Source organism: Pinus tabuliformis, chromosome 4_1, assembly GCF_031772625.1.
Source record: "Pinus tabuliformis cultivar Carrire ecotype Pingquan chromosome 4_1, CPIR1, whole genome shotgun sequence".
In the NCBI taxonomy this organism is placed as follows: Eukaryota; Viridiplantae; Streptophyta; class Pinopsida; order Pinales; family Pinaceae; genus Pinus; species Pinus tabuliformis.
In genome coordinates this window covers 757,576,020-757,585,260 of record NC_142303.1, presented here as the reverse complement: position 1 = coordinate 757,585,260, position 9,241 = coordinate 757,576,020, and the positions used below count along the sequence as shown (strand labels likewise).

Below are 9,241 nucleotides of genomic sequence, written 5' to 3'. Positions count from 1 at the left end.
ATGATTCTTCATAAAACTTGGAAATGTCATGTAGTCGTAGCCTACAAATGAGTCAACTGTCCTTTGATAAAGGAAATTCTGCCACCCATAAATGATGGATGCGAAGTGTTGATATAGTCCATCTCCATGGCAATAAGATTTTCAATCATACTCTCCGCAGGAGCCAGACCTTGCTGTAAAAAGATCCCTACAACTTCTTACATTAAAGCAGGAAACCGTTGTAGCTCGACTGTTTCACATTGATGAGCTATCTTTACCAACTCCTCATAAATAAAACGAGCACATTGAAGGCTTGGATCTAATAAATGAAAAATTTGCCTTCTTACTAGAACTTCAAAAGGAACCTTGGGAACGAACAAAGCATTTTTTGGGCCAGTATCATTTTGAATAGCCATTCAGATATTTTCATCAGTGATATCATCACAAGGATCAACTTCCTCTAAGCACTTAACAAAAATAGACTGAAATATATAATGAATCCTTACTCCTCCATACAACTCTATTGTTGCCATCTCTTCACTTTTACCATCCACAATTGAATTAAATGTTTGGAATCTATGGTATCGCCATAAGAAGAAAGTTCCTTCACAACACTAACCATTTGGCTATTTATTCGAGCTTTCAATTCTGGTAAGATTGCCTTGATATGTTGTACTAAAATCTGATTCAACTTCTTTGCTAACTGGGGAACACCGCATCGATCAGCTAAACTGTGATACACTGGCCGACTGTGGAAAAATTCTTCTTCATAAGCTAGTGCATCTCGAATGCTTTTGTTTGCAATAATATCCTCTTGACTGTGATTTACAATCCCTATATAGCCAAGTCGAAGGGGGACAACATTTCCAAGAAGGAAGTTACGAGCATCAGTTCCCCTGTCCATAATATCAAGCTTTGTTATCACACCGATGGTTCGAGATCCATCTGGGTCAGCCATTCTTGCCATCTGAAGGGCAGCTGAATTTGACAAATCAGAGTTTGCAGGAGAAACAGCTAGGATGATGCACGTCTCGTGCTTAATGCATGATAGAATCATTGTTCTGATTCTAGCCTCTATATCTGAAGGTTGATCACCCACTGGAACCCTTGTTATCCCAGGTAAGTCGACCAATGTTATATTGAGGACATTTGGAGAAAATATTTTTAACCTGATTTGCTTGTCAGATACACCCTTGTTTAACCCCACTTCCTTCTCTTTCTCAGCCTGGACTTTGTAGAGAGCAGAAGATCATCTTCTGCAGCACACAGCTCAAAGCTTAAAGCTGCAAAGCTGATTGATGCATATTTGGCAGAGATTGCTCGAGATACAAATCTATCAATTTCAAGATTCACCACTCTTGCAAAAGCTATACCCGATTTTGCACGCCCAGTTCATGATGAACAGATCGATTGATATATACCTTAAGGAACACCCTGAGCTTAGTAAAAGCGAAAGAAAAAGTATATGTCGGCTTCTAGATTGCAAGAAATTATCAATGGAGGCTTGTATGCATGCCGCTCAGAATGAACTCTTGCCTCAAAGACATATTACTCACAGTGTCACTACTAACAAGCACAAAATCACCTCGGATCACATTCCTTTGATCAATAAGACGCAGGGCATTCCCAGCGCTAACACAATCATTTGATTCAATAGCTGTGACAATGAAGTTTGTTTGGGATTTCCAGTGAGACCTCTCCAAATAGCTTGTAACTTGCTTTGCCTCTGATTGCTGATGATGTTTTGTTTTCTTCTGTTTGTGCTTTTGCAGAGATAGGAGCTGAGGAAGCTGCTGCCTTTTGAAGAGCTGGAGAATTTGATACATATTCTAAAAAACACATTTAATGATTTCTTCTTCAAAACAGGGTTTTGAAGAAGAATCAATCTCACACTGACATACAAGACGGAGTCTAACAGGTTGCTCCCAAATCTACTAGAGTGTTAGGAATAAAAGTCCCATTGATTCCTATAGTTACCACTAGATTCACTGTATCATCATATTTTGGTGGCAATCCTGATATCATTTCAGACATTTGGCTAACTACCTTAATGGTCTGGTTGTTATTTTTCTTCCTTCCATGTTTCTTGATACAAAGATCCCTAATAATTTTGGTGTAGATAGGTATGTATTTAATGGCCTATAATAAAGGGATCTCTATACAAGAATTTCTTAATTTAGATTCCAGATCATATTCCATAGGTATTTCAGATTTCCTTACAAGTAGTCTCTCTGGGAAAGGAGGTTCCTTAGGTTCCAATGGTTCCTGTGGTTATCTTGTTACATCATTCTTTTCAGTTTCCTTATGTTCATTAGATTCATTTTAAGATTCTATTTTGGAATCATCCTCTTGTATGACCACCGCAGATTTATTCTTATTAATCATTTTCCCAAACTTAAGTTGAATTTCATTTATAGGGAAAGAAGTGATAACATAGGTGGGAAAATATTGTAGTTCTATGTTTTGCACAGGCTAAGGAGGTCTATTATTAAGATTAGATGTGGGTTATGCACCCAGCTATGTTGGCCTTGGATGATTTGAGTTAAATGATTGTTGCATCTTCTATGAAGATTGATTGGCATTTTGAGGTAATGGTAGTGGTTGTTGTGGTGGGGGTGGTAATGGTAACACTGATTGATGTTGTGTGGGATAGGTTGGGTTATACCCTTATTGGTACGAGGTACATTAGGTGTGTATAGTGTTTAAGGTGAATATTTTGGTTGGCAATGGGGATATGAGGGTGCTGGAATTCGGGACTAATAAACATTCCCATAAGGGTTTCCTCTCCATCCTTGATTCCATGGTGAATTTTGAGGTGGTTGGGCTGACCATGGAGAATAAGGTTTCTATGAATTCCATGGTTGGTACTGGGGGGGAATTCATATTAGGGTCTTGATAAGAATTACTATTTGTTGCCCTCCATGGTGGCCTTCTAGAAGTTTGAGGAAGCTCACCTGTTTCAGCCCCTCCTTTATAAATAGATTGTATTCCTGGAAAGGAAGGACATTATTTAGTGGGGTGATCATGTGTGAAAATACCACACACTTCTATCACATTCATATGACACTCTCTTTCAACATGTTTCCTTCTTCACTTAGGACAAAAAATGGATAAAGATGCCTTCTCCTCTTCCTCTCTTTTCTTGATTTTAAGAGTATCCAATTGGTCACTAATATTGTTCAGAATGTTTGTATTAAAGTTTTCCAAAATATTCCCTAGCTCAGTTCGAGTAACTCCTCCCTATATAGGCTTAGCCATTATGGATACAGAGTCTCTCGAACTATCATGAATTCTCTTTCCTACTTTAGCTTGGCTTCTAGAATAGGTTCTAAAAATCTCAGCTATCTCAGCAAAAGGTTTTTTGTAGATGTCTCCTAAGCTTAAGAGTTTTAAGTTTTCAATACAATATTCCCTTATCCCTTTTAAGCAGATAGTCCTAAAGGTTTTCTCATTTAAATTTGGGATTTATGATAATTATAGAGGAATCTCTTAAGATACTCTTCCAGACTCTCTTCTTCCATTTGCTGCATCCTAAAAATGTCATTGATGTGTTTTCTTTTTCAATAATATTAGTATTTTTAGGAAAGACGAACTTCATCTCATCCCATGAATAGATAGTCTTCTCCCCCAGGCTCATAAACCACCTAAGGGTTGAATATTTCAAGGTAGCATGGAATAGTTTGAGTTTGTGTGCATCATCATGATAATTATAGCTTCTACAGAGAATATCAAAGTCAAACAAAAAAGAATCAAGATATTTTGACAACATACCATGGAAAAGTGGAAGGGATGCCAAAGGTATATTCTTCATAGTAATGTTCCTGGATAAATCTAAGATTGGAAATCCGAGTGTAATCTTTGTTTCTTCCTCAAGTTAATTTTCACCAGATCCACCCCTAGGTCCATCTCTTCTAACACCATTATCATTGATTATGTCATTGTTTCTATTGTCTTTACCTCCTTTATAAACCATTCTTCCAAGATGTCTAAAGGAAGTAGAATCTAGTGTAGTGTCCCAACTGGAAGAAGATTCAACTGAATTAGGTCTTATGTGCACAAGTCCTAATCTCTCTGAGGTGCTCCCACTTCTTGAAGTATTGGTACTAGTTTTGTTCCCACGGTTGCTCCCAATACAGGTTGTTCTTGTTGTGATGTGCCTTCTAATTGTACTGTCTCTTATGTGTATGGTGTTTCCTTATTTGAAGCCACTACTGTAGCAAAATTTTCTCCTTTATCCATGATGCCTGCATAATGATTAGAAGGGTTAATTGGGGGGTCTTTGTAGGACCAAACAAATCTGAAGGAAATTTCTCACTCTGAATAAATCTTCCCTTACTTTCTCTAGGTCTACCTCTAGTTCTGTGCATAAAAAAAAGAACTAAATAAATTAATTAGGGACAACTAGACTTTGGAGAAACCCCACCATAGTGGATCCATGGCTCTTCACACATGTCTTACCGTACTCTCTCCACCCTCTAGTTTCCCTACAAGTTTACTGTCACAAACATACCAAACTGCTAAAAGAAAAATATTACTTGGACCATTTGCATCTCCTCGAAAACGACATAAAAAATGTTAGGGGTTTTATATGTTTATATTAATTCCCTTCACTTAAAATGTCAATTGAGGTTTGTAATCTTCGAGCTGCAAAATATCACGGTTTAGGTACAAATCCACTATCTATTTCACATTGTTTTTAATCCTAAGATCAACCTAGTACTAAATGAAGTACCAAACACTCAACTCAAGTCTTTGTATTGACTCCAAACTCTAAAATCATTCACTATTCTGACCAAACTTACTGAAGTGAAGAAACCTATTAACTTCCACTCAAGAGTACTAAATAACATAAACCAAAGAATTGTGTTACTCCAACAATGTGCAATACTAGAATAATTGCTTAAATCAATCCAAGTTGTATATTTTATTCAAAGAAAATCTATTAATAACATACCCTAATCAAGAAATTCTCACAATGACTTGACTCAAAAAGACTCATTCACTCAGAATTCTAACCCCAGGGTCATCAATTAAATCAAATCTCACTCAACCCCAACTTGTAACAAATTCTAGCTCTAACAATAATGCAAAAGACAAGAAACACCATTTAATTTGGAAGCAAGAGATCATTCAACAAAGATAAAAACTGTAATACTAATCATTTATCTATTTTTTCTGCTAAAAACAAACCAATATCATAATGAAGGCATTCACAATTTAACTTGTTTCCCAATTAATAAGAATCAACTTGAAAATTTCTGATTATAGAGTACAATGTTCGAGTTGAAAGATAGAAATTTAATTCATAAATAACTCAAATACTTCAGTTCAGATCTTAAAATGTACAAGCTGAAATGCTCCAAATCCAAGAATTGTTCATTAAGAGTGTTTCAACCTCCAGACTGTAAATTCAATTCTTCAACTGCAAACTATAAATCTAAGGAACATGAATTATTTTGAAACATAAATCTAAAAATCAAATATTCAAAAATGGAAAATTCAATTAACTACAATCACACTCAGAATATCATCAACCACACTACATGTATGTTATATCACCACATATCTATTCCTACTCTAACTCAAATTAATTACAACTTGACTGAGGTTAGTGGTGGGCCCTGACCACGACCTTGTCGAAAATTTTAACTAGGTTCGGTCTTCATAATGAGATGTGTAAATATGATTTTATGTAATTGATGTAAAGAAGAAAAATAAAATTATTTTTGCAATGCTTGAATCATCGGTTTCATGATCAAGGAATTTTATTTTATGTTAGATCTCAAACTTTTGTAATCCATATTGTAAATGAGAATGTATTTTAGATTTCTCACATCATTAGGATTTGTTCAACATTTCGAACCAACTAATGTGGTTCATCCTCAGGACAAAGGATAAAAATCCATCAATCCAAACGAATAAATAACAAGGATGCATCATGGTCTAGAGTTAGCCGTTAGGAATTAGCCCTTAGGAATTAGTTATATAATTAACTAAAATATTTTTTTAGTTATATACTAGTTGGTGTAGATTATTAACTAAAATTTTATTTTAGTTAAGGTTCCCATTGTGAGCCTTTAGGTTTTTGTCATCAACTCATAAAATTCTATTGAGTCAATGTCATGTATGGAAGACCCTTCTTTGGCATGTTACAAATATATGTGAGTCATTAAAAGAGTCAAAGAGACCCTCCAAGGCCAATCTCAAACATCTCCATCAAGTCGGCCTTAAATGAAATAATGATCCTACTCCAAATGACATGTCAACATAGAAAATAGCAAGTCAGCTTATTTCTCATGGGAAAACCACTATAAATAGGCATCTCGACCTCCATTTGAAGACAAGCAATTTGTTCAAGCAATTTGAAGTAGGGAAAGGTGTGAAGATCACAAGAAGAGACTCCATCCAAGCATTGAAGAAAGAACAAGAAGCCGAGTCATTCTTTGTATCTGTTTTAGGGCTAATCTCTCCACACGTGCAAGATTGTGGGACTATCTACTACAGGGAAAGGCCGAGGCATTTTAGTCATATTGGGTAACTGAATTGAGATAAGGTCAAGTCAAAAGGGAAGGTGAGTCAAGCAAGGAGTCTCTATCCTAAGAAAAGGTGTCAAGGGAACTATTAATAAAATGACACTTTCTAAGTACTGCAACTAGGGTTTCTGAATTAAGGTCGAAAATTTGCAGGTGTGAGGTAGAGAAAAGGAAGCTAAGATCTGAAGGGTAGCCAAGTTAGAAGGAAGAAGCAGGTAGTTGACTGTTAAGAAATAGGGGTCAAAATAAGAAGCTTGGTGTCTCGGTCTTGGACAGGTCAAATAGGTCAAGGGTCTTGGTCTTGGTATTCATCAATTGAAGTCTCTATAAGAAGAAGAATTCGTTTGAGTTTTCCTCTCAAGTGGGAGAGGTTTTGGCCCTGTATGATAGCCTATATTTTGTGTCTCTTGTCTCTTTTTTTTTAATGCATTGGTAACTATTTTATGAAGAAGAAAACTACAATAATCTAACTAAAGAGAAGATCATAATCCAATGAAGTAAAAGACATTCATAAGAAGTTATCTGTTGACACCCAATCATTGCAATTGGGTGAACATTTGTGAATAATGTAAATAGTAAATAATGGAAAACGAAGAGTCTTCGGGAGGTGAAGCCCAAGAGTCACTCCCTCCTATATATAACCATGAGTAATCTTAATGAATAAACAAAATTCATCTGAGGAGTTACCTCCTAGCCTAACATGGTATGAGAGCCAGCTCCATTTTTTGCATTCTAATCTGCACTTGTAACTCCCTTCTGCCATTTCTTTCTCTGTAGTCTATCCTCTGCCCCTCTCTTTTGACAAAAACTATTTCCTTTCATGCATAATCCTTGCCATCCTTTGTCCCTGTGTGCTCGGTGTCTTGAGTACTAAATAAATAAGGCATAGTGATTTAGTGTTGAACGATTTATTTTCTTCTTGTTGTGCATTCAGTGGGTTATCGTTGAGACTGCTATAGTAAAATCGATCACAGTGAGAGTCAAGATGATAATGTTTATTGAAATCGTGATTGTGTTGGTGTGTACGCCTCTCCTTTGGTTTCTGCATCCTGTAATTTTTTTTTTTTTTTTTTTTTTTCTCCATACTCGCTTGACCCATACTCCTACACAGTTAGCCCCAGTTACCAACCCGCTCCTCTCCACCACAGTCCATCCTATACACCTTCGTAGTTACTACGCACTGTGGCAGTTCCTATGCATTGTGGTATCGGGTCTCCCTTGTGACCACGCTCAAGTGTCACCATGCTCAATGGTGCTCCCGAATCCTCGCTCCATATCCTAACCTCCCCACAGTTCTCACCTCTCGACTTCAGCCCTCCCTCGACCTCCAAACACAAAATTCAAACACGTTGTTGCCCATATGCTAACCTCCCCATAGTTTGCTGCCATATGCCTGGTAATACCTCCCTCCATACTCTAGATATATCTCTGTGCTATATAACACTGCATATATCTATATAGATATATATATATATATATATATATATATATATATATATATATATATATATATATATATATATATATATATATATATATATATATATATATATATACATATATATATATATATATATATATCTATACATATGTATATATATATATATATATATATATATATATATATATATATATATATATATATATATATATATATATATATATATATATATATATATATATATATATATATATATATATATATATATATATATATATATATATATATATATATATATATATATATATATATAAACGATGTTTAGAAAATTACGTTGTCCGATGTCCCTAAACTACCTTCAGTGGGCTCATTACCAAACTACTCCAGCGAACCATTCCTCCCTCAAAAAATACCTCCCCCATATACACTCTTCCCCGATGATACCTTCCCCAAATATATCTTTGTTATATAGATATCATAATTATATTTTCACAGTTTTGCCACTACAGTGCAATTTGTTTCACACAACAAAAGCAGAATTACATTTTTGTTTTACAGTACATAGATTTTAAAATGCATTCATTAATATCTATCATGGAAGTGGTTCTCACCAGCAAGGAGAATTATCCTGAGTGGTCTCAGAAGATCAAACACACTCTCATTTTCAATGAGTTGTGGAAAGGAGTTTGTGCAGGAGAAGAAGATAATGAACCTGCAAAGCTTACCTCATTCAAGGAATTCACCATTTGGGAAATCAAGAACAACAAGCCCTATTTCTTGAATGCGGCATCTGTAAATGAAGAGGTGAGTCACCATATTTCACCATTTTCAAATTCTTTTGAAGCCTTACAGAAGTTGAAAGAACTCTACGACTCACACTCTAATCTTGAAGTTGTCCAATTTATGATTAAATTGTTCAGTCTTGGATTACAAAATGATGATCCTCTTGCTCTAGCATTAGAAGTAAGATCTATTATGCATGATATCAAAGTCACTAATGTTGAAATACACATTCCCCTGATAGATTTTTTCAAGGCACTTCATCCCATGTATTCAAATTACCTTGAGTCATTGAAAGCAAATGGAAACCTCAAAGAGATTACCTTTGGCTCCCTTGTGAAGAAATTTGCCGAGAGAGAGAGAAAACTTTTTGGAAGAAGACATCTCCTCAGTCTTTTGAAGAAGATTTGTGTCTTTCACATAGAGAGAAGAATCATGCTCAAGATTCTTCTAGATAAAGAGGTGGTCGGAGAGGAAGAGGAAGACAAAATTTCATAGGCAGTGGGGG

At 35.6% G+C, this 9,241-nt stretch overlaps 1 pseudogene; it reads right to left on the bottom strand.

The window, feature by feature from the left end:
- Positions 1-41: 41 nt before the first annotated feature.
- On the bottom strand, positions 42-7,925 carry LOC149178363 (dynamin-related protein 3A pseudogene; annotated as a pseudogene).
- Between the last annotated feature and the right edge of the window lie 1,316 nt (positions 7,926-9,241).